The 26,120-nt window shown below is 44.7% G+C and overlaps 1 long non-coding RNA gene across 2 annotated transcripts; it reads left to right on the top strand.

Moving 5' to 3' along the window:
* Positions 1-39: 39 nt before the first annotated feature.
* Positions 40-24,890, top strand: LOC113974120. Of its 2 annotated transcripts, none has more exons than XR_003536452.1 (3): positions 40-149; positions 2,214-2,364; positions 24,525-24,890. It is a non-coding gene; the product is annotated as an uncharacterized LOC113974120 (long non-coding RNA). The 2 variants fall into 2 exon arrangements; XR_003536451.1 differs by lacking the exon at positions 24,525-24,890 and adding an exon at positions 9,505-9,592.
* The last annotated feature ends 1,230 nt before the right edge of the window (positions 24,891-26,120 follow it).

Genomic DNA, 26,120 nt, shown 5'->3' with positions numbered 1-26,120 from the left:
GCGGGCGGCCCCGCTCCCAGCGCGCAGGCGCGGGGTGGGCCCTGCGCTCAGTGAGGGGAGGCCGGTTTCGCAGCGGGGGAGACCCCCGGGGATGGGTGCTCCCGGAAAAAGTGCTTAAAGGAGGAGCAAAAGGCCGCAAAATCAGAGAGGTATGGGGAACAGTGTTGAAAAACGTGGAATATGTCAAAATTGCCGTCAGTCAGGGTGTTATTTGATGTTTGATCTTTGTGTATTTTCAAGCCTAAATAGCAAGAAATGAGACTTAATCGGTGGAACAGACAGCAACGAACAAGCTCTAAGGATGATATACATCCAGACACGAGCTCTAAAGCATGATGTAAATCAAGAAACTGCTGTATGTCAGTAGAACAGGTGGTAGTTAGCATCCTTCAGTCAAGGACACCTTGGAGCAAACAACCTCTAAGGACAAAATAAATTAAGATGTTGATGTATATATTGTCAACTCAGCAAAAGACTCGAGGTCCATGTATCCTATAGCTGAACTATCTTCATTATAGTACTAAAAATCATGCGTACAGGTGAAAAAGGTCCTGCCCCAGCAAAGACCCTTCCCCTGAGCATGTGTAGAAGTTAGATGGGATTACATAATTTGTATGATAATTACTTATCAATACTAATAGAGGAGCTGTACTTGAGAGCACTAAATTTCTGTGTATAAAGAACGGCGTGGCAAGTCTGGAAGGGCGTCCTTGATTTGTGAAATACCACCGAGCATCCAAACTTGCACAGCTATGAAATAAATAACCAGTGTCTCTCTTGGGTGTCTGATTATTGGCTTGTTGCACACTGGGTAAGGAATCCAGTTTTTGTGGACAAGAGGAGCAGTCCCCAGGCTGAGGGGAGGTGGGGCAGAGCAGGGCCTGTGCGAGCAGTGGGAGAGGCCCCATGGCCCAGGGATGATGCCACCAGGAGATGGCTGGCAAGGCTGCCAGGCACCCTCTGGGCCCTGGTGAGAGCCTGCCAGGAGCTCTTGACCTACAAGTTTGGGCCAGCTCTGATGTGGGAAGTGTGGGTAGATGTGAGCAAAGGAGGCTCCATGCCTTTCCCCATACATTGTGTTCCTTTAACAGTTTTCCTGCTTGAGTAGCTTCCTTAATGGCTCTTCTGCCATCTAGATCATTTTGTCTTTCATCAGCTAAAATTATTCCTGCAGTAGCAGCTTTCTGCTCTAGCCCATCTGGAAGAGTGTGTAGAGGCAGTTTGTGAGCGAGACTGTACAACTACAAAAAAGGAGGTTGTAGTGAGGTGTGGTTTGGCCTCTTATGCCAGGCAACAGGTGATAGGACAAGGGGAAATGGCCTCAAGTTGCACCGGGTGAGGTTCAGCTTGGATTAGCAAAAGTGTTTTCACTAAAGGAGTAATAAAGCATTGGAAAAGGTCTTCCTGGTGAAGTCACCATCTGTGGAAGTATTCAAAAAACGAGCAGACCTGGCCCTTCATGATATGGTTTAGTGATCATGGTGGTATTCAGTCAAAGGTTGGACTTGATGATCTTGTAGGTCTTTTCCAACCTTAATGATTCTATGTGTGAGAGCACTACAGCAAACACAAGGCATGAAGAGATGGAGACTGATTTGGAAATCAGATGCAGAGCAGAAATCTAAGCCTTGATGCTCTTGGTTGCATGCAAGAGGCTCACACCCTCCCAACAAGTCCCACCATTGCCCCCACAGCTCCACGTGTGTGCAGGTGTCTGTGATGAAAGACCCCACTGGGGAATAAGTGCAGAGTCTCCCAGGATGTTATTTGTTCCAGCAAATGACTCCCTCATAGCAGTGTTTGGAAAGTAAATTAATTTTGCAGGTTTTTTTTCCCAGCCCTGTGAGTAGCAGGAATTGAGGAATTTCAAATGATGGTTACTGTTCAAAACAAACTCCCTGTCTGTTTTGCCCAGGTAAATGAAACTGATCTTTCCTACTATTTTTCTAACTTGTTTTAATGTTGTATAATTATTTTTTAAAGGAATCGTGCTGTTAATGGGAGAATCTTGCAAAGAAAGATTAAGGCGTAAAGAATTAGAGTTTATTAAGATTTGCATCTCTTCTGCGATGTGATTGCAACAGACTCTGTGTTTAGTTTCTGTCATGGTTTGTAAGCAAGACCCTGACAGTGTGGTTTTACCACAAAAACCTGTTTGCTGGCAGTTTGAGAAAAAAACCAAACAGCTGAGAATGCTCTGGTAATTCCTGTAGGTGATAATCCCAAAATCGCACCACTGGGACTATAGCGATAGTCCCAAAATGTGGCAGCATTCCTGTCAATCACAGCATCTCAAGATGCTGCAAACCCAACAGGAAGAAGATAGACGGGAGAACCTCAGGAAAGATACAGCCTGACTGCTGGGTAAATACCCTTTATCCCTGGGGCTGGGGGGAGGAGGACCCTCGAAGCTGGGTTGCTGGTCTTGGTGGGTCTGCAGCATAGAATCATAGAATCATAGAATAGGTTGGGTTGGAAAAGACCTCCAAGATCATCAAGTCCAACCCCTGATCCAACTCCAATTACTATATCATGGCACTAAGGGCCACATCCAATCTCTTTTTAAAAACCTCCAGGGATGGTGAATCCACCACCTCTCTGGGTAGGCCGTTCCAATGCCTGATAACCCTCTCTGTAAAGAATTTCTTCCTAACATCTAACCTAAACCTCCCCTGGCAGAGCTTGGCATCACCTTTTTCTGACCCAAAATATGAGAAGCTGACAGATTAAAATTTTATGTTTTTTATGGGTGTTGCTGTGCCAGCTGTAGCTCAGTGAAAACTGGTGTCAGTGTGAAGGTACAATCAATGCAAATAAGCTGGTTTCCAGTTAGCTTTGATCTGAGAGATCCCTTTTTGATGAAACAACAGGAAAATGGGAATAGGGAGTAAAGATATTACAGATTTTGGGCCATGGAGCTACTCAGGTCTGGAGCTGTCCTTTAAAGTAAAAGACCAGGGAGCCCCATCTCAAATCCTGTGGTTGTCACTGGGATTTTGGGCTGCTGTGAAAACTCCCATGTAGCAGCAAGTTTCCTGAAACTCAGAACAGGACTTGAGTCGGTTACATTTAGAAATAGACTCGTTAAAAGCTCAAGCTTGTCTGAGTCGTTACTAGGGAGGGCCTGCTACATGAATAGGCTGTTTCTTCTTTCAGGTTGCAAGAAAATAGGAATACTTCTGAAGGGTTACTGGGGTTAAAGGACTACTTGCATTTTTTCTTCAAGGCAAAAGATTTAGGTGATGTCAGTATTGTTTTCCTTAGCAATGTAATGTTTTTCAAGCCTAAATTAAAGATGCTTCTGTCACTGATTGCTAAGTCGGCAAAATAAGGTGGTCTTTTCCCTTTTCACTAGGGAAGACAGGAGATGTCAGGAAGTGAGGCCCTTGTGGAAAAGCAGGTCAGGCCAGCAGAGAGCAGTATTTTGTCAGGAACATCATTTCCCCAGGGACAGGGCAAAATAGTACAGTATTTATTTCTCTTAGTTGAACTATCTTGCATATATGTTCATAAACAGTCCTGCAGTTAGGACTAGAGATTACAAAGAAATGGGAATGTAATGCTGGGTTGTTTGGGTTTTTTTTCCTTTTTTGTGTTTATGGGAACAGTTCTCCAGCTGGGGACCTGGGATGGATTTGTTTCTGAGACTTTGTCACATGCAGTACTGTGGTCATTCTTAGAATTCAGCCATATAGTCTGAGATTTGTAACAAATTTTCAGTTATGATGTCTATCTGTTATACATATTATTTATATGTGCACATTTAGATTCATAGCTTGGTGTATTATGTATATCATACATGAGCTAGAATGCAGGTCACCGGGAACCAGTTTGGGAACCATTTGGGAAATTATCTCTGTCACTCCAGTGTTATAAGAACAATTGTGTTGGATATATGAATGAGAATTAGTAAACAGGCATCAAATACAAGTTGCACAAATAGGAGAATTAAAAGGTTATTTCACCAATTCGGTCATGACTATTATGAACAGTAACAAGATTATGTTGTAGATAGAAGTACAAGGTCATTATTTTTGGCACAGTGTGCCCACGAACTGCACGTAATCGGCGTGTTGTTTTGTGCAGGCCAGGTAGTAACATATGCTAAATGACACTGACTGGTTCATCTCCTCCCATCCTCAGAGAGGCACATGGGTGTTCAATCAGCTGACATGTACCCAGCAATAGAGTTTGGGCTGCTGTATGTGGACCCGATTGCACATGTGCAGTGTGGAAAACCTGCCCTCTGAGAGCTGCACAGTTAATTAAAGCTCCTTGTGCAGGGCGTATTTGCCTTGGTGCTTCCACCCCTGCCCTGCCTGGGGACTGGTTCTTCCAGGCAGCAGCGCAAGTTTGTGAAATTCAAAGGGGTGAGGAATCTGTTCCCAGCTTGTGGCTGGTGCCACTGCAGCTGGCGCACGGGTGCTCACACACCAGCCTTCCAACTGCTGTTGCTCTGCATTTCAGTTCCCGGCTGTGTCCTGGGTCCCAGGCACTCCCCAGCCACTTAACTGGTAATGCTGTTAATAATACTGCATGTTTAAGGTACAAAGAACACCTCAGGTAACTCCATGAGATATTTCATTGGACGATTCTGGAGTTCCTCTGCTAACAGCAGAATAGGAAGCCAGAAGTCCTGTCCCACAGCAAGCTGAGTTGGGATTGTCTGAAGAAGAAAAATATTTGGAAATACTAAGGAAAAGTAACAGCAACTATAGCTTAAATTTCCATCCAAGATCCCTTTGCTCCCTTCATCTCAAAGACCAAATTATATTAGTGCTGACCTTTAGCAGAAAAGTGTGATGGTCATTGAACCCTGAACATTAAATTTGTTTCCTTTTTGCAAATCACGCCCCTATAGTGTTTGCTGTGGTGATCTCCAGATCCTCCCCATATCCCTGAGCAGGATAGGTAGGTCTGCAGTCCTGCCGCTTTTCTGAAACCCCACATGGCACCTGCTGCTCTCTGATGCCCTCCACTGTGGTTCTTCATCATTCCTTCCCAAAATTTCTAGCAAGGCAGGACTTGGCATGTACTGTGGCTTCTCTAGAGCTGCATCTCTGCCTAGTGCAGAGGGCCATGGTCAAGCATACTAGAGTGATACTGAGCTGTCATTTCCTTTCCTATGGAGGAAGCATAAATAAAATATTTCTCCATCTCCCTTCTGGATACTCACCAATTTTTGACAAACTCATAGAAATTAAACGCCTTTGACATTTATGTTTCTGGTGATTTTGACCACTAGTAACTGGGTTCAATAATTTTGGAGGGGCAGTTCTGTGCTTGTATCATAGAGAGTGTCTCCCAGGGGATGTCACTGGTATTTTTGTTAGTGGTTGTGGCTGTAGTTGGACAAACCAGAAAAACTGAGCAGGTCTTTGCTAGTTCCTCACTGCTGCTCACAAGCCTTGTGCAGAAATGAACTGTAACTTTGGAAATGCTGCCTCAACGTGGTCTTTTTGGTGCCCTACAGGCTGAAGTTCTTCACAAATTTATCATGACCTACATAATTGACCTATATTATGTGTCTGTTTGTTAAATAGATTACACTAATTAGAAACATGAATGGGGATGGCTTAGCAGTTATTTATTTATACTGAGGTGTGTGCCTGTTGTCTGAAATGATGTATGAGAGGATCATTGCCAGACTTTCCCTCTCTGCCTCCTCCATATTTGGCATGTACCATGGACTATTGGAATAAAACATGAATTGATTCTGCTTTCAGAAAAAAAAAAGTAAAATTGTTTTTATTACTCTTCTTCAAGGGGATATATCCACCAGCATGTCTGTATGCAAGAAAATTAAGCATGAGGGAGAAAACATAGCAAAATTTGCAAGCCCTTGATTTGTAGGGCAGTGAGTAGGGGCTGAGTGTGCTTTGCACTTTGTTCACTTTATTGAGACCTTTCTGGCTGAAAAACAGCATTACTACACCGTGCTGATGTTTGAGCATTCTATAATGAAGGGTTTTATTTCTCCTTGCACTTGTGCCACACTTGCAGACTGTTGGAACTATTTGAAATCCCGGGTGCCGGTGAAATGTGGTGAGTTTAATGGAACTGCACCTGCTTCCAGCAAGTATGAATTTTGCTTTTAATGTTTTAGACTGACATCCAAAGCCTGGCTGATTTGCCTCTGGGGGCAGATTTGGATCAAGGCTTTAAAACAGATGTCCCCTGCTACAGACATCTCAGTTGTTTAACAATGCTGTCGGGCGGTTTCCACTGCTGCGTCCTCATTCGTATAGAAGGGTGTGCAGAGTGTAATCTAATTAAGGAGAATTCGCCAGATTTTTTTTCATGTCTGCTATCATTGTGTTGTTAACTTCTCCAAATTCATTAGAAATGTATCCATCTGTGGGCTGTCACATAGCACTGTGTTGAATATTATCGGTAATTCTTCCAAGAAACTTTTTTTGAAGAAAAAAAATAGATGAGGAGGATAAGTAAAGTGAAAACAAATTGCTACCATTTTTAACTGTTCACAATTTCAGAAATTGTTCCTTGTGTGTCATGTTAGGGATGCATTTCCAGGCAGTCAAAAATAGATATTTTACCAGTAGGTTTGTGGGCAGAATGTTTATTCAAATATGTATATTATTTGTTTGGTAAAGTGATCAAGTGGCAGAGGTTTGTCTGGTGGAATAGACAACCCATGCCTTTAACAGGCTTTTGTCATAATCTTGGAGTCAATTGTGAATATTCTGAGGGAGAAGAAAGTAATTTCTCACATTATCATTCTACTTCCTCTGCAGAAGATTGATCCCAGCCTCTTCTATAGGGCTTTTACAAGCTATTACTGTCTGACGTATGACTTTAAGGTTCAAAAAACCAGCTTTTGGTAAAAATGCTCTGATTGAAAAAATCTTTTTGAGCATGATATTTGAAACCTAGGATAATTTAGCTTCAAACTGACCTCTTGAGGTTCCCATGCTCAAACCAGGGCCAAATTTGAAGTTTGATTGAATTGCTCAAAGCATTGTCCAGCTGAATGTTTAGTATCTCCAAGGATGGATGCTCTCGGGGCCCTGTCCCAGGACTGAAGCTGAAATGTGTTGCGTGATACCTAGTAGGAAGTTACCGTGTTCCAATTTGTGTCCACCACTTCTTGTGGTGTCACTGGGATCTCTGGAAAAAGCCAGTCTCCATCTTCTTTTCTTCAGGTAGCTGCAGATAGCAATAAGTTCTCCTCTTTGCCTCCCTGTCTCCAAGTTGAACAAAAAAGTGTTGAATGGAGAGGTAGGCACTGTTCCCTCTCCTGCTGACTCTCCTTTTGCTAACTCAGCCCAGGGCATGGTTGGCCTTCTTTCCTGCAAGAGGATGCTGCTGATCCTGGTCAGTTTGGTCCCCAGGGGCTTTTCCATGGAGCTGTCCTGGGGCAGGACTTAGCATGTGCCTTTGCTGGACCCATGAGGCCCCTGTCAGCCCACTTCTCCAGCCTGTCCAGGGCCCTCTGGAAAGCAGCACTGCCCTCCAGCTTGAGCCAGGGTACACTGCATCCTGTCCTTCAGGTCGTTAAGAAGATCTAGATAATATCGACCCCTGAAAGATGCTCTTAATATTCAGCTGCTAGTTAGACTGTGACTGCAGACGGTAGTTGTGTGATTTGGGCAATGATTTGCCTCTTCACATGATTACTTGTTTTCACACTGTTTATCTTCATGATGAATTTTCTGTGTGAGTCATGATATTTTCAATGGCTATCATATAAAGCATGTCAGAAGCAATTTAAAGTTATTACGAAAACCAGAAAACTTTAATTGTCTGTCTTTTCTTAATATTGCTAATATTCTTTTACTTGATATCTGTAGAAATGGAAATAGGGAAATACAGCTGGCTGCCAACTCCCTGCTATGTGTGTAACCCAAGATGTCCACTTATAAAATTAAATATGGCCTGAAAAGTTATTAGCACCTGTTTCTTCATAGTACAAAAATGTGACTGGGTCCAATTAAGGAGCAAAAACTACTTCAAGCCCCATTTCAATGTGACAGTGCTGTCTGAGGCAGTACAGCCTGCTTGCATTGAGCAACAAGAGGAGCTGAAGCCACAGTGGTCTGAGACACAGCTCTGTGGGTTTCATTCTATGACATTTTCATGTCAGCTTTACAGAGGAGGATGTAAATAACAGGTGCTGTTCTTGTATTTATCTCAGAAGCTGCAGAGGAACATATCAAAAACAAACCTTGACTTTAATTTAGGGTACCTTAAAAAATATGGTAGTGTATCCAGCTTAAACATTTGCATCAGATCTGAGTGCAGTACTATTTTCTTCTTTGCTGAATGTTGCTTCTTGTGCCCTGAGAGACAATTTTGGAGTGAGTCTTACGCCCTGAGAGCCGTTTTGGGAGGTGTTCTGCTGTCCCAGTGCCCCTTGAGGAGGAGGAGTTCACTGCTCTCAGTCCTTCATGTGAATTTGCCAGACCCTGTACATTAGCAATGAATGCATAGAATCTCATAAGGGAGAATAATCATGAAAGTCACTTTTCTCCTCTAAAAAACTATGTACTTCTCATTTGTTAGGAGATGCCTAAAGTTTTGTGTCTGAAATAATCGTTGTGCATGCACGGTGGAAAGAAAAGAAGTATTCTCAGTTAGTTTTTTCATGCCTTGAACCAACTACTGGCAAATAAATATCAGTGGTAGCCTGTTGTTAGCCTTCAATCATTTATGCTTCAGGACCTTCACGACTGTTTTCCAGTATTTCTAAGCTTTCTTGAAGAAGCAAACTAATTTTCAGTGGTTTAGTTCTTATAAATGAATGTATTTTCTAGTGCCTGTTGCTAAACTCACTCTTACTTATAAAGCACTCATATGCCAGGATGAATGCAGAAGTGCATGGATGAATACTTGTGATCAGCTCGGAGAAGCAAACATTAAAAATCTCTGTGCTTCTACCTGAGGCACTTGAAGAAGACTTTTTTCCAACACCAGCCTCCCCGCTCTTTGTAGACTGGGCCTTTTGAAGTACCCACCCTGAGCACCCAGAAATGCAGACAACAAAAACTATTAGTTGCTTTTGAATATAAAGTGCAGTCTACTGTGCCACATTTTTTTCTCAATAAATATGGTCACCTATCTATCTAACATAATTTATGAAAATAAGTCTCTTCTAGCAAAATCTTAGTCTCTCTGATGAGCTCAGTTACTTTGATATTGTGATACAGAAAAATAATGCTGTGAGATTTTCAGAGGAAAACTTTTGACGTTAGGCACCTGTGTGTTTGTTTGAGCCACCTTCATGCTCAACAAGAAACAGAAACTGTTCATTTTTTGGAAATAAGTAACCCAATAAATTGCTACTTTTTAGTAGAATGTATAACCATGGTTGTCTGGAAACGTGATGTTTTAACAGGTTAAAATATTTTGGGTTTATATCTCTGTCAATTTACAAAATCTATTTTTCGTTTCAGCTAACAAACTGAAAATTTCATCAGTTGTAGAATAGTAGTTGAAATGCCCTAAAAGGACCTATTTCTGAAATTTTCTTAGTATTGTCTTTAGTGAATAATTGAGCCATAATTTCCAGGCAGTCTGTATCTTGGGTCTCTGTTCAGAAAGCAGTTGCAAGGAAGCTTGCACAGAGGAGTAGGCAAGTGTCCTGTGTGCAACCACGGAGCTGATCTGAAGAGGGCTACTTAGCCCTGGAGAGATAACGAGAGCTTGGCTTACAGCAAAATTTGTGAGAACAGAGAGGAATCCATTTACACAAAATTTGTAATCAAAGCCAGGTATTGGAGAGTGGGGTGGGAAACAAGCCTTCATCCTTGCTTATGTGGGCTTGAGGGCTGAGTCTTCAGGATCAAAGAGCAGATAAGACCCAAAGCTTCACCTTTGCTACACCCCAGTTGTGTTCCTCTAACTAATCTGGGAAGCTGAGATAGTGAGGACCAGAACCACTGCTGGTCAGTGACTGGGAAGGGGAAGGAGCAGTGGCTATGTGGCCTAATGAGAATGCAGGAGCTGGGACAATAAAGGGAGAAGCCTTGGAGATGTGTCCTGCTGACCTGGCTGCACCAGACTGCTCCTGCCCCTCAAGTCCTTCTGTCTGGCCCATCAGAGCTACCAGAGAAGCAAAGCATAGGAAAACCGAGGACTTTCCCAGAGCCAGTAGAGGTTGCTTGTGTTAGGGACCATGGAGCCAGAGCAGGAGATTGGCAGAAGTCTGCTCAATAAACATACCCACTGACCTTCTACAATCAGCGGGGGAAACCGTCCTTTAGGGCAGTTCAGCTGTTTGAAGAGCACAGCATCCCAGAGGGATGGGGGAATCAGGTGCTGTATTTTCCCTTGTGTTTCTAGAGTAAAGAGAAAGAAAGAAAGGAGTTGACCTGGCACCAGCCGTTTGCCCACCTCCCGTGAAAACCATGTCACCTCTGGCTTGTTCTCATGAATAACGGGAGTTTGAATTTACCAAGCGAAGTGATCGGCCCCTCCAGCCTGCTATTCATTTCTCCAATTAACAATCAGTTGCCTGAAAAATGGGCCAATCTGTTTCTTGGGGAGCTGCATAGAAAAATCCACAAGGCAAGCCAATTAGCATACCAGTCCTCACCATCTAGGGAATTTAATTTAGTCATTTGGTTGATCTAAGTACTGAAATTTTGTTGTTTTGTTATGGAGCATGTAATGTTTGTTAAATGGCTGAAATCCCCCGAGGCCCATATGCTGCTGATAGTCTCTGCGTCCTCCTGAGCCGGCAGAGGCAATAAGGCAAAACTGTTTTGTCCCGCACATGGCCCCTGTATTTTCCTGGCACAGCACGGCAGCTGGGCGCAGGCAGAACAAACCTTCGCCACCCAGGGTGGGCGGGATAGCTTCCCTCCAAAATAGTTGCACACTTGAGCAAGCCCATTGTCTGTCCAGAAAGCATTTCAACCGCCTCTTACCAGGCAGCCGCCACTACAAAAAGTACGCAGAGCCAGTGTTTGGACAACCTGTCTGCACAGCGTATTGTGCGGGGGTAATTAGTTTGCAAATTGCCCATTTGCACATCCACGCATGAATTAGTTACATTGCTCCCACAGGATCTGTTTTTCTTATAATTACTGTTAAGGAAGGCCCATGAATAAAAAAGGTAATTTGGACAAACACCTTTCTCCCCACAAGCAGGAAGTTTGAGCCTCTTCCTCGAAGAGACCAGGTGATGGATGGAGTCCCTAGGAGGAAAAGAGTGGTTCCCAGGGATATTGCCTCCGTGTGTTTCTAATTCTCTGGGTTGATGCTAGTGTAATGGTGGCATGAATCGTGAAAGAAATATATGACAGCTGTCGTCTTGTACTGCCATTCCTGGTGCACATGCTCTGTGCTTGGAGATGTGACCCCAATCCTGTAACTGAACTGCTCTTTCATTTCTGGAGAAATCTCATGTTGGGATTTTAGCAGCCAAAGAAATGCCAGAGCTTGACTGATTTAATGACATTAGTTTTATTCTGGTCTGAATTTGCTGGAGCTGGTGGAGAGTCATGTTGGAAGGAAAACAGTCTAACTGAATGGACAGTCCTTCTCAGCATTCACACCACCTTTGGTTCTCCAGTTCAAAAACCCAAACTGCAGATCACTGCTACCTAGTCAGCAGAAGGAGAATATAGATTAGGTGGGCCATGGTTGAGGAGCTATGTCACCGCCAAGTGAAGAAGCTACGGGAAGAAGTGAACAGGCTTCATAGTATTCAGGCAAATGAACAAGAGAGGGACTGATTATTTTCAGAGATGCTACAGTCTCAAGACTCGAGATTCTCTGTTGTAATGGAGAAGCAGGTGGACTCAGAACCCTGCAGGGTAATTAGTCAAAGGGCTGTTGCTCAATGGTCTGTTAAAGATGAAGGCTGGAAGTGGGTCACTGCACGTGCCAGGAGGAAGGTTCCTCCTTCTTCTCAAAATTTGACAAGTATGAGTGGTATCTTCTACAACAGGTATGAGGCTCTGGAACTAGAAGGCCAGACAACTGATGAGGTGGGCAAAGGTACTTCTGGCATAGTGGGGCCTCCTAAAAAGCACCGCCTGTACCCCACATCAAGATCTCCTCTGTTAAGGGGAAAAGAAGGATAGTTGTACTAGGAGATTCCCTTCTAAGGGGAATGGAGGGCCCAACATGCAGACTGGACCCAACTCACAGGGAAGTCTGCTGTCTCCCAGGGGCTCAGATAAGGGACGTTACTGGAAAATCTCCTGTCTGGTAAAGCCCTTGGACTACTACCCACTATTGGTTGTTCAAACTGGCAGCAACAAAATAACAAAGGGAAGTCTGAGGGCAATGAAAAAAGACTTCAGGGCCCTGGGACGCTTGGTAGAGGGATCAGGAGCACAAGTAGTGATTTCCTCAGTTCTTCTGGTAATGAGGAAGAGGATTGATAGGAATAGGCAGATCCATCAGATTAATGAGTGGCTCCGAGGTTGGTGTAATGGGAAAAATTTTGGGGTTTTGACCATGGGATGATCTACTCAACACTTGGCCTACTGACACCTGACAGGATGCACCTATCTCAGAGGGGAAAAGAGTTCTAGAACAGGAGCTATCAGGGCTCATTGACAGAGCTTTAAACTAGCTTGGAAGGGAGGAAGGTACAAAACCAGGCTCGCCAATGATGAGGATGGGATGGCGTGCCAAAACTTGAGAAAACCAGCACTAATGGGATCACTCAGTCTGTCTCAAGAGGTTTTGGCTATAATGTACCACACCTGAAATGTTTCTACACCAATTCCCGCAACATGAGAAACAAAGAAGAGGAGCTCCAAGCCTTGGCCCAGTCCCAGAGATTTGACATCACTGGCATAAGTGAAACCTGGTGGGATGAGTCCTGTGACTGGAGTGCCCTGTTGGATGGTTACAGGCTCTTCGGAAGGCACAAGCAGGGCACAAGAGGTAGAGGGGTGGCAGTGTATGTAATAGAATGTGTGGAGCTCACAGTTGGCAATGGCAGTTGAGAGACTCTGGGTGAGAACAAGGGGCAAACAAATGTCGTCATGGGAGTCTGCTATAGACCTCCCAGCCAGGATGATGATGCTGACAATTATTCTTTGAGGAACTAAGGGATGCTTAGTCAACTGCCCTTGCTCTTATGAGGGACTTCAGTTTGCCAGAATTAAGTGGGACCACCTCACAGCTGGTACAGCCTGGGCCAGAAGATTCCTAAAAAACCTGGATGACAACTTCATGGAACAGGTCCTAAGGGAGCCAACTTGGAAAGCTGCCCTCCTTGATCTGCTTCTTGTCAACAGAGGGGATCTCTTGAGCGAAGTGGAGATTGGCGGCTGCCTCGGTCAGAGTGACCACAAAGTGATCAAGTTTAAAATCTCTGCCAACAGGAGGGAGGGTGCCAGCGAAACCTCAACTCCAGGCACAAGGAGAACAGAATTCAGGCTGCTCAGGGAATTAGTAAGTAAAGTCCCCTGGAAAAATGTTTCTGCAGATGCTATGGTCCCTCAGTGCTGGTCACTTTTTAAACATCACCTCCTCAGGGCACAAGAACAGACAATTCCCAAATGTCAGAAGTCAAGCAGGCGAGGCAGAAGGCCAGCTTGGCTTGAGCAGGGATCTTCTCTTGGAAATAAGGCAAAAAGGAAGGTGTATGGCCAGTGGAAGCAAGGTCAAGTGACATGAGAGGAATATGGAGATGCTGCTTGTCACTGTAGAGAGAAAGATTGTGCAGCCAAAGCTCAACTGGAGTTGAAGCTGGCCAGAAATGTAGGGAACAACAAGAGTTTTTTCAAATATATTAAGGGCAAGAGGCAGTATAGAAATATCATCGACCTGTTACAGGATGGGGATGGTCACCTCACAAACGGGGACAGAGACAAGGCAGAGGTGTTTAACGCTTTCTTTACCTCTGTCTTCAACACAGATGACAGACCAAGGGGGTCTCAATGCCCTGGTCAAGGGAGGGGATTGTCCCGCTCTGCTCTGGGGCAGACTCACTCGAATATAGAAAAGCAAGTTGTGGTCAGGTGATGTGAATGTTCTACATGGACACTTGCTTTTCTTCTGGGAAATCTCAGAGCCTGCTGTGCTAGGTGCTCTGTTGCACCTACATCTTTAACTTCAAGCATTTGATCAGGGTGAAGAAAGAAAACTTAATGCTCTGCAAATATCTTCAACAACTGTAAAGACTTTGAAAAATACTTTTTAAACAAGAATTTCCTCTTGAATTATTTTACATAGTGGATGACTTTCATTAACGTTTCTGTCTTTGCACTATGTCAGCCACTTTGTTCCTGTCCAGCCTGGCTCTGGTGGCTTGTTCTCTGACACGTAACTCTGCTCAGTTAACGTTGCTGCACTCATCATTGCCTGTTTATTACAAGAAAAAGACATAAGCAACCCAGAGGCATTGCTGTGTAGATATGTGGTATCTGATTTTCTCAGGTGCTGTGAGCCTCCTCTGTTTGCAGCTTTCAGTGGCAAGTGGATGGAGTGGGACACGTGAAGTCATGTCATGGGTCCGTGTAACTAGTCTGTAGTCATCAGCAAGGCATTCCAGGTTACTTGGTGTTTTCCCAAACAGACAGGACCTGCTGAATGAGGCCAGCAAGAGATGACCAAGGCAGTATGACTCCTGTGCTGCTTTTGCAGGATTATTTTTTTTCACTAGACTATTTGGAAGGCAAAATGCAAGGACTCTTCCTTTCCAATTACAGAAATTTTGGAGGCAAAAGTTATGTCTTTCCTAACCTTCTCCTCCAGAAATTCAACATGTATTTTCTTGCACACTTATTAGGTGAGTTACCTGTGGCAAATCCCCTTCTACATCTCTGTCAGTTACTTGCCGATAATGTCTTTTCTGAGGGTGAATAATATTATTGTACCTCATGTACACATGACACCATGTATGAACAGCCAAGTTCACAGTTGGCACAGTTAAGAACAACCCATTTTTTTGGCTGCTGTAAAGAACTTTAGGGAATCTATGGTTAAAAATATGTCCCTTCTTTTTTATCCAAATTCATCTTGCTTCTGAGAAAGAATGTATTCTAACCATGGCATTTTATTCAACCTTTTCTTCAGCTATTTTAGGCATCATCTCAAAGGATCAGTCACCATCTTTTCCATGAAGATGCAGACAAAAGGCTGTAGCATTTTTGAAAGCAATAACATATTTCTGCACTTGTTTAAATTTGCTTGCACATCTGACCTGACCCTGTGCTATTTAGTGTTCATGTATTAATCCTTTGCAAATGTGATGAAAACTCAGTTACTGAGTTTAATGTTTCTTTGCAGCTCGGTGATTAACTAAATTCCACTGGGCTGAAGAAAGCCTGGTGTTGATATGAGGATTTAGCAGTTAAATAGATTGAAAACTGTTCAATAGGGGCACAGCCAATATTGTATAACACTAATTTCTATTTAAACCAGAATGAAATAAAATTCCTGTGGTATTAGTAGCTGTAGTATTGTTTTAGCTGTAATTTAGCTGTAGTATTATTTTGTCAGCATGCTTACATTCTTTGAGCCAACTTAAAATCTATGGAAAAGGATCATTTGTCTTTTCTGAAACCATAAAATGCAGGAGTTCTCTGATGCTGTGTTAGCTCTCTCAAATTCTTTACACGTTGAGTCATCTACTTTTCCTCCTTGGAAAGGTAAGGAACTGGTAGTAACGTGCACCTTTCACCAAAAGATGTGACCACTGCTTCTCTCCTTGAGAGAGAATTCCTGCAGAATTTTATTGGCTAAAAGACAATTATTCTGAACTGTGAATCACAGCTTAACAATCAGTATGTTGTAGGAAAGCCAGCTAATGAACAGGAGATACACGCTCTTGGTAAACATAGGGACTTCCTTCTTACTTTCTTTGACTCTGTTAGTCACAGTCTATTTCAGAGCTGTCTTTATATTTCGGTATCAGTCCTTGCCGATTCCTGCCTGCTAGTTGGTAGCCATTGGTGTGATGGTTTCCTTGGAGCTGCTATGGTTTAAAGCAATTATGCATGTGATCGTAGATCTCATCCCATTGTTGGTCCTAAGATTTGAGGAGCTCAGGCTGTGTATGGGGAAGAAGAGGACCAGGACACAGCTTTCCTGCTACAGACCACTGCTCTTTGATCATAACTGTGGTCCAAATGCTTTGGGGAATGGGTAACTGCTGCATTTATTAAAGACATGCAACTGAAATAATAATCGGATAAAAGGATCATTTATTGTCAAATGATTATGGAGCTGCATTATGTGATTTCATATCTTTTCCTTCAAAATCTCTGCATCTCAAACCAGCTTGCGGTTTTACTCTGTGCCATTAACACTTTGGTATTACACAGGAGTATATTTCATGTGGCAATTCAGTGGAATATGGATTATGTTATCAGGAAATAAATAAAATTTTCTCAAGTTGGCCTTGGCTCTGCTGGTGGTAATAGTGAAATTGTTTGTCCTTAAGCTATAGCAGAGGATTGGATTCTTAAAAACTGGATAGGGAAAAATGCTTTTAGAGTGATTTCTTTACAATAAAAACATGATAGTCTTAAAGCTAACTGATAATCTTTTTGAGTCCATTCCACATGAAGCAGGGGAGCAAATAGGTTCTCAGCTGATGTAAGTCAACATAGTCCCATTAGCTGACAAAGCTGGGTCAGTCCACAGCAGCTGAGGATCCAGCCCCGTGACTTGGAAAGAATCATTATCTTTCTGTCAAAACTGGGGAAAAGACTGTAACAGGATTTTGTGAAGGCAAATAATATTAGAGAGCAAATAAGATGGGCCAGGGACCAAATAGGGTGGCTGTTTAATTTGTCATTTATCAAGATTTTTTTAATTGGAATGTGCACCAATGGAGAGAAGTTGTCTCTTAGAGCCACTGAGGGCTGTTAACCTTTTTTAGTACTGTTTAGTGTCTATCACAGCAGTGGAGCCAGGTTCATGAATAGTACACCTTTAATAACAAAACTCTTAAGTTAATCTCCTCTAGAGGTCTGCGTGACATTACTAACTATAATCTAACCCTTCCAGGTTATTGTAGATGCACTTACGGGCATAAAACCTTCTTTGGGAGAATTAGGTATTTTCTCATTATGCATGCTAGTAGCTTTTCACTGAATATCACCAAATTTCTGTGAAAATCTGAGTTTCTCTGGCAAGTTGAAGAGTTTACCGAGTCTATCAAAAAGGATCTTAAGAATTTTCTGATGATTTGTCCTCTAGCTACCTCTGAATTAGTGAGGTGAGATACTTTCTGATGAACTGATGGAAAACGAAAGCAGTTTGTCTTCAGAACAGGCAGATGCAGGATGTGTGTGGGAAAGGAAACACTGAAGCAGAAATCCCTGCTGCATGTGGAGTCACTTTAGGACTACGGCCTAGTGGTTGAAGGATCCACCCATCTCCGTTCCTTCCTCTGCCTGCTGGACCTGTTTGCCATGTGTTCTAGGAAAATGTGCAGCTGCATGAGCTGACCATTGACCAGCTCCTTAAAAGATGTTTAAGGTTTGCAGGGTTGCATGTAGACATCTAAAGTCTGAGCCCCAACTGCTAAAGCCTGTATTGGATCTGGTCTTTAACCTCTGTGTCTCAGCTCCTTTGGGGAAAATAGTGCTTCATTTCTCTACCCTTGTATATCCAGGTTTAGTAAACTCTCCAGGAAAGAGACCTTCTCTTGCTTTGTTTGTCATGCTAATAATAAACAACTGTAGCACAGAGACTAGAGTAACCACAAGAGGAGCTGTGATTGCATCACTAGCAACAGACATCTCCTGCCAAGGTGACCCCAGATTGTGCCACAGATGCCTTACTGATCTTGTCCCTGTCTGGGACATTCAGAAATGAATGGGCAGCAGGGCTCTGTGAGCGGTGGGTGTCCAGGCACCTGTTCTCCACCTGCGGAGGCAGGCGCTGACCAGCGCCAGCTATCTTGCACTTGTCACAAGGTGGATCAGGGAAATCAGGTCACAGCAGAGACTAGTTGCAGTTTTGCCATCTGCAGAAGTGTGTGAAGGTCTGACAGACTCTGACATGCCTAGTGAGTGGAAGGTGTCCAAGGTGCTGGGAGTATTGGAGGCTCTCATCTCTCCTGGGTTATGAAAGACAAGGAGGACTCTGCTGGCAGATGACGTCTTCGGTCCAGTCTGCAGGGTCTCGCCTGCACTCAGCTACGGCTGCAAACCAGTGTTGGTCTTGTGCTCCCCTGATATTGTATTGCTGTAATGTTTGTATTTATAAAAGCCTTCATTGAGACCATTGCTGAGATGTGATTATGGGCCAAACTCTGCAACACAGTAAATGGAGCAAGGTGGACCCATTTCCCATCGTGGCTTGAGCATGGCTGTGGAGGAGAAGCAAGGTGGAAGATGTTATAGTGTTTAGTACTGTGGGCTGTTTGTGTTGAGACAAGTTGCCTCCACCTTCCCTTTCTGACTAGCTCATCTCAGGTCCTGTGTGCCGTTCAGCTTGGATGGCTGCCCAGCCCTGGAGAAATCCCAGACTGGTCTGTGATACTCTTTACAGCTAGTTTTGATTTGCTTTAAATTCATTGCTTTTTCTTTTCAGAAAATTATTCAACGGTGCTTGGCTTGAAGAGGGGCTGAAATGCCATCACACATTCTGTATTTCATGAAAGAAAGTGTAATTAAGCCCCTACCTCTTAAACGCACAGCCCACATTTGAATTATCAGGGAAAGCCACCACAAGGGTTAAACACTTTATTTAGATGGCTTTGTTTGTTACGTGTGTGCTTTGCTTGTTCTGAGAATTAACAGAAGATAAGCTAAAAGTTCATTTATAAGAGTATTAAAGGATAATTATGATGGAGTAAATGCAGCAGGTCAAAAGGCATTATGGTGAACAGAATCATAATATAGGGCTTGGAAAAATAAGCTAAAATGTACAATGCCTAACATCACTCACTGAATGCCACAGAAAGTACTTCCTTCGTGTTTCTCTCTGCTTCTTCATTCCCAGTGTAAATTAAAGTACTCTGCTGTTTCAACATGAACACATAATGGCGATCAATTGCAGTAACTTAAATTAAACTTTTGGGCAGGCATAAATATGTGACCTTTTAATATCAACGAAATGATAAAAAAGATTTGGTAGGAAATCTGTTTCAATCAGATTAGAGGAGAAGTGGGTAAAGCTGATTACAAGCCCGCTAAACACAGTATTTGGGCAGTATTTGTTCAGAAACAATAGCGTTAATTCTACTTTAACAAGTATTATCTGGAAAATCAATAATTAATGGGAACCCATTATCAACTTGTAATTTAACACAGAGATTAAGTTGGGGAGAAGTGAAAGCGAGTGGGCAACCTGCTTTTACTTGACCTGTCAGCCTGATGGATTAGTGAATGACAGCAGGGTTTCATATTTTTTTAAAGGAGAGGTGGTAGAAATAAGTCAATTTAGGCCTTTTGCTGTTTGGCACCACCTTGCCCTCCTGCTTCCTCACGCTTTGCAGAAAAGCTGCCTTGTGCAGCCAGGTCACTGCAGCCTGGGGGATGATGTCACTTGGACCTGAGAAAAGTGGGGGAACATCACCCCCAAATCCACATGATGCATGGAGAGGGGTGAACAGAGGTAACAGAGGAGGGCAGAAGAGCGCTGTTTGTGGGTGGCATGAGCATGTACAGTAACATCACCGTTGCTTGCCTTGTCTTCCTACAGGGCCATCTCCCTCTGTAACATCTTTATTCACCTCCCAGCTTGTCAAAGTGCCCCCTACCATGTTTCCTCCTCCACAGGGCTTGTAGCAACATGTGTGAATGCATGTGAGCACTCAGATTTTCCTCAGCCAGCTCCCCTCTTCCCCCTACCACATCAGCTCTATTTGGGGAAACAACCTTATTTGTCCTCTGTGCTGTATTGGGACTCAGATGCTGTGTGTGTGCACATGGGTTGGAAGTGGTGTGCACAACTTGTCTCTCGAGTAGGTCATTGCAACAGATGCCAAACAGATCATGGTTTTGTGAAGACAATATACTTCCCGAGGATACAGATGTTCTGATCAAGGATCTGTGTGTTTGTGTGCGCGTGCGTGTGCTTGCTTCTCTCAGGGTATCTCTATGTGTGTTTGCTGAGGCCACAGTAGGCTTTTAGAAGAGGAACATTGCTATTTGTTAAATTTCAGGTGGACAGCAATGGGCCACCATTTCCACCTCACTGCCAGTCTGCCCATTGTCTCCTCCTGGGCAGAGGCTCTTTTTTTCCCAGAGTTGACTTGCCTACCTGATTTTGGGCAGAGTGGGATGCAGTTTGTGGGCTGTAGTGGTTTGTGAGAGTAAGGGAATAAAAGAAGATGGGTTGAGGACACTGGATTGAGGACACTGGAAAGCAAGTAAGCCAGTGCTAGAGGGTTTGTGGAGGTTCTGGTGCAGCTGGACATGGCTACATAGTCACCCACGGGTGGGATGCTCTTTGCCTTGCTCAAAGACAATGGTCAAAAATGAAATTAAGGAGGTCCCTGCTGACACAAGCAGTGGCCTATAGATAGAGGAGAGGCAAGTGTAAAGGAACATATCACCTCTTTCAGCAAAGCACTGGCTAGAGCTAGAAATAGTGACAACTTGGGCTGGCCTCATGTTTCCCACCAAACCCACCCTCACTATCGGTGTGGGTGAGGAACATCATGGCAGGATGAGAAGCCCAAGAGCTTGTCTCTGTTTCCACTGGCTGCATTCTCCATCTCTGAGCTGCAGTGATGGTCTGTGTGTTCCTGACAGGGTGACTGAAAGGCTGATGTCTGGACACTGGCTGAATGTAGGCTGGCCCTGCGGCACAGTGTGAAACCTGGGTTGTGGTGGGGGGCTTCTTGACAGTCAGCAAGGCGGGATGCTCTCGGCAAGGGAACAGATTGAAGGCAGATTGTGTGGGTGAAGTAGCCCTGTGCTACACAGATAGGGAGTGGCTTCAGAAATGGCATTTAATCATTCAACATTAACACAAGACATCTGTCACCACCCTTGGCAGTGACGGTGCTACACAGCAAAACAATATGTTCTGGTGCTCCTAATCACTGGAAAAACACTACTTTTTGCAGAGAGTTCTTTTAGTGCCCGGCACAAATCCTTCTATTTTATTATAGCAATCCCAGCCAAATCCTTCAATAAATGGAGTTTTTATTAATGTGCAGCTGTTGAATGAGAAAAAAATAAAACTTAGAAATAAAAATGAATCCCTGAATAATCAGGCTGATCCCAGGCAGTAAGAACAAACAGGCCAACCACATACTTACAGCTTTTTGGTATTATTTAAAAATATAGACAGGGCTTTACTTTCCCTCTCTTTTTTTTTTTTTTTACACAGACCTGATTAGATTTTGCTCAGGAAGATCCAAGCCACTTCTGTGAGCTGGAAGTGCAGCAAGGAATGAGAGGAGCTGGGATGGGTCACATCCATTATGTGTGCCTGATATTTGCCTGCTGCTGTGGTCAGGAATTTGCTCTGGCCAGAAAGGAGAGTGGAGGGGTGGCACAGTGCCCAGGGCAGCTGGGGTCTGGCTTTACAATGACGGACGTGCTTGCTTCTCAGCAAAAGAGAAAGAAGAGAGTGTCAAAAAAGAGGGTGGAAAAAGCTGAGTGACCAAAGCCCTCTGACCATTACAGCTCTCATCAGAAGCACAGTGTGGTTTACTTTAACTCGTTGCAGTTCAGTGCTCTTTGCCTTGATTTTGAGCTTGCCAGGTGAAATGTCAATCAAAAGTGCTATTTTGCAGTTAAAAATGAAGGAAAAGTGATCCCATGATGATGTGGTGGGTAAGGCAGGTGCTGAGTAGGGGGAAAAGAGCAATGCTGTCCTGGATTTAGCCCTAGGACCTTTCCCTGTGCACACATAGGTCCTGGCCTGCCAAGGGATTTGCAACCACTGTGTCACGAGTGGGGAAGTCCGCCAGGAATGGAACAAATCTCCTTCCTTTATGCTCACTATTGCTGCTGGGAGATCTGGTTTGATTGTGCTACACCCACGGCACAGCCAGGCTACTGCATGCGTGGTGGAAGCTGGGCTAAACCAGATCCTAGGCTACAGTCCAGCTGGCAATGCAACGACCACTGAGGACTGTTCCCTGGTGGCTCCAGCCCAAAGGAGAGTGCTGAGTGAGCAGAGATGTAGGAGACCTGCTGGAGCTGCCATGAGATGCGTGTTTTCAGGTAACTGAGACCTCGGCCAGCCCCATGAGGGCCCACCTAGAGCTAAACCTCCAACGGGAGGGCAAGAGCAGCCTGGGTAGCACCCCTAGAGCCAAAGCTTTCATCCTGCCTGAGGCACTCAGAGGTTAGCTGTGGTCCTTGGGACAGTGCCTGTCACCAGCAGCCAGACCCTGGTCAGCTGGGGGTGCTGCCTGGCCAGCGTGAGGCAGGAGGGAATGCCCCAAGCAGATAGCACCCTGCCTACGAAATGACGCGGCCATCTCCACTATTCTTTCTGATTAAATGTGAGCCAAAGTAAAGCCCTAATTCTTCTGATTAAAGCTTAGAAGTTAAGCTGTTCGGACAGGATATGTGCCTTGCCCTGTGCTCTCCTAAACCACTTTGTCCACTTGATGACAAGACACTAATAATACACTCCTATGTTTCTTCTCAAACACTCATGATGCCCAGTCCATAAGGGTATATGATGTGCCTGGGACATCCCACCACTTCTCTCGGAATAGTGGTATTTATATGCGGTCACCCGGCTATTTTCAGAAGCAGGGAAGTAGGGAGGAAATGCTCCAAGCAAAGCAGAGGTCCAGGTCTGCCAGGGTTTATCCTTTATGGCTTGGGCTTTTCTTAGTGGAATTGCCCTAGGAGACATGCCCCAACCCAGGCATTGGTCGGACTGTTACACAAATGCTGTCTTACCTCAGGTGCTCTACAAGCATGGATCAGTCCACTGTCACAGCCCTGCAGGGAATGGGTAAAGGCAACTAACATGATGAGTTAGGGCATCAGGGACAGAAGAAGATTTAATTGTCACTGTTTTGTCCTTCATGAATAGGTAGTTTACCCCAGGGTAGCTCTGTTATGAAGCTTTGCTTGAGTGCTCTGTACCCTGCTTGTCTGTTCTGCAGGACGTTCTGAAAATGCAGGATAGGACTGTGGATGAGGCTCACCTGCATTGCACTTGACTTTAAGGAGAAGCTCCTGGCACCCGCTGAGAAGCCTGTCCTTGGGCAAGACTTGTCTGTGGTTTCAGAAGGGGCTGGAGACACATCCTTAGGGACTCATCCTCCACACATGTTCAGCTTCTTGCAGGGGACCTGGGAAACTTCTGCCTCAAACATCTTGCATGGGGAAGCTCTCCTGTCCCTCCTCCTCTGCGCCACGGCCAGCGGCACAGCCTGGTATTGTTTGTCGCGGATCAATGCATTTAGCCATGTGGAAAAATATCATTACCACCAAGGCTCAGCTTTTCTTTCCCCTTGAACCTCTCCTGCTGTGCTGGTGAGGGGCTGGCTAATTGCCTCTTTTCTCAGGTTGCCCCTGGGGATGGCTGCCCTGCAGCCTGCCACACAGCTCACGCTGGTGTTCTCAGGGCTTCCCCCAGCCGGACCGTCTGTTTGCCGAACAAATGAACACTCAGCCACCGTGCAGGGCCATGGGGCTCTTTGTTACATCTCCCCTTGTGAGCTAAATGAACAAGGTGGGGTCACTTAAAAAGAGAGGGAAGGATGGATCGTGGGCTCCCAGCTAGGAGTGGACATGCAGGTAACCTGCTTGTATGTGCTCCAGACAATCATGGTGCTGGGATGGCCCCCAAAATGGGACTGGCACAGAGGTTTCCTGCCCTGGGCTGTGCAGGGTGACAAGAGCAGAAAGAGTATTCTCCAGGGTTTCTGCTGCCACTGCCACACGATTATCTCTCAGGAGTCCTTGGAGGGCTTTGGCTGGCAGAGCACTGCAGGAGCTGCACAGGAATGTGAGCAGAGGGAATGCTAAAGGAAACTGATGACCAGGCCTCTTTTCCCTAGAGAAACTGGAACCTTTCTAGGTACTGAGCAACAGGAAATAAGGCCCTTCACTGCCATTTCCAAGTAGGAATAAAATACCTTATTCCACCCTCAAAATCCAGCGAAAGCTCAAGACAGAAGGGAAGACTGCAGACAATAATTCCACAAAGGAGAAGTTTATTTCTTCCTCTTAATATTTTTCCTTATCTTTTTTCCCAGAGTGTGACAATACCAATAATATAAGTCATATCTGAGGTGCTTAAACAACTGTTCATTGTCAGCAACATTCAATCTGTTAATTTTGGACAATATATTCCCTTTTGGCATCAAGGCCCACCTTGACTATTCCTTGGAAGGATCATGTCAAAGCAAAGCCCAAGAGCTGGTAGAAAAGCTGGAGAGTCCTTTGTGCTAAAATCTGTCCTTTATTATAGGAAAAGTTAGTCCCAAAAGAAAATTTTACAAGTTTTACAACTAGGTGCTTCCAATGAAGGAGGAGAGGGAGGGGAGGGAAGGGGAGGGGAGGGGAGGAAAGGGAAGGGAAGGTCCTTTAGGTGGTCTGTTTGGGACAAGATAGCTTTAGTAAAGGGTCATTTGCTTGTATGATGTCGGGTGGGATCTGTGAAACAGCCAAATGTCAGTCTTCAGCTAGAAGACCCTAATTTATGTCTCTGAGGAGTCCAGTCGTTAATGGGAGGAAGGAGGAGACTGAAATTCACTAATGAATTATCTGCTCTGTCTGAAAAGAAATGGAGAGGTTGCTTCAGGTTGGGGAGCCATGCTTCAAAATCTCTCTGCTCAGCTGCAGAGTGGAGATATCTGGGAATGCCCAAGGTACAAGGCCAGTGCTGGACCTCTTTGCACAGCCAAAACCTTTGAATTCACCTGCAAGCAGAGGTGCCACATTTCAGCACTTCAGGAGAGCTGATCTAGAAAGCGGTATTAAAGGGAAGAGTGAGAGTAGCCGCCTGTGTGTGTGGTGTCCTTCACTTTAATTAGGTTAGTTTCTTTCATGGTAAGTGCTGTCATACCAAGCTGAAGAATCAATACCATATGGCACAGCACTCAGAGAGCAAACTTGGAAATTAATTAAAGATTAAGTACTTCTGTTAGGTCTCATAGCATAGCGCCTACGATTAGGCATGGCTGAACTGGTTTGGAAACACAAAGGCTGGGCAACACCTTCACCCAGAGCTGAGCTGGGCACTCTACCACTCTGTGGTCTGAATAAACTGTAATCCCCCTTTCTTTATTCCCAATGGAGATATATTAGAAACATTGAAATCACTGTTTTACATGTTTTCCTGGATTTTCCTGTGTCTCACTTCCAGCTTGCTGCAGGCCAGGGCAGGGAAGGGAATCATTTGTTCTGGGAGGCTTCTGCTTGGCAAGGTGCTGGGTATGAACGTGAGAAAGTGCTTCCTGGGGGCTCACCGTGCTCCTGGGCTTGGAGCGGGCAAAGCCATGGGAGGCAGCAGAAAGAAGAAAATACACATTGGTTCAGATGTTGTGACAATGAACACTGGATGGGCATTTAGAGAAAGAGAAGGGCGACTTGCAGGCTGGGTGGGCAGAGGTGTCTGGGGGACAAAGAAGGCTATGAGGTGGGGGAGAGGTGAGGCAGGGAAAAAAATCAGCCTTCAAGTCATCAGAGGAGCAGCCAGTTCTCACAGAGACCATTTGCAGCCCAGGCACTTTCCCATCACTACTTCACCGCCTGGGACCAGTGACTTCCAAGCAAACCCAGTTGGGCCTGAGCTTTTCCAACACCCCTTGCAGTCACAGGCTGTAGCTGTGGCTCTTGGAGGGGTGAGGTATGCCCTATTCCCCAGCACAGCTGAGGACCAGCTATAAAGGTGTGTCTGCCACAGACTGGGATATTTTACTTTGCACATCCAAAGTGAGTGCAGAGAAACAGCAATACCCATGGAACCTTGATAAGTTGCCTGCACTAGGATCCAGCAAAATTTGGCTCCCTGCTCTGCCCCTGTCCTGCTGCCTGGACATAGGCAAGTCCCTTCCTTTCCCTCTGCCCATTCCATATAGTGCACAGGGCAGATGCCCATCCCTGCTGACATCCTCCAGGCTAAAGCACAGTGAGCTCCCCCACACCTCTGTGTCTAGATAGGTACTTTCATGGGACCAAAAAATTTTCTGCTCTCTCAAATGTGAAAGAAACCTGATGTGGTGGTAAAATCCTGTAGGAAAGGAGAAAGGCAAGGCAAGGCAAGGCAAGGCAAGGCAAGGCAAGGCAAGGCAAGGCAAGGCAAGG

The sequence above is a fragment of the Neopelma chrysocephalum genome, unplaced genomic scaffold, assembly GCF_003984885.1.
Source record: "Neopelma chrysocephalum unplaced genomic scaffold, ASM398488v2 Primary Assembly neopelma1_117, whole genome shotgun sequence".
NCBI lineage: Eukaryota > Metazoa > Chordata > Aves > Passeriformes > Pipridae > Neopelma > Neopelma chrysocephalum.
The sequence above is the reverse complement of the archived record's forward strand: the minus strand, read 5'-3'. Positions and strand labels throughout refer to the sequence as shown.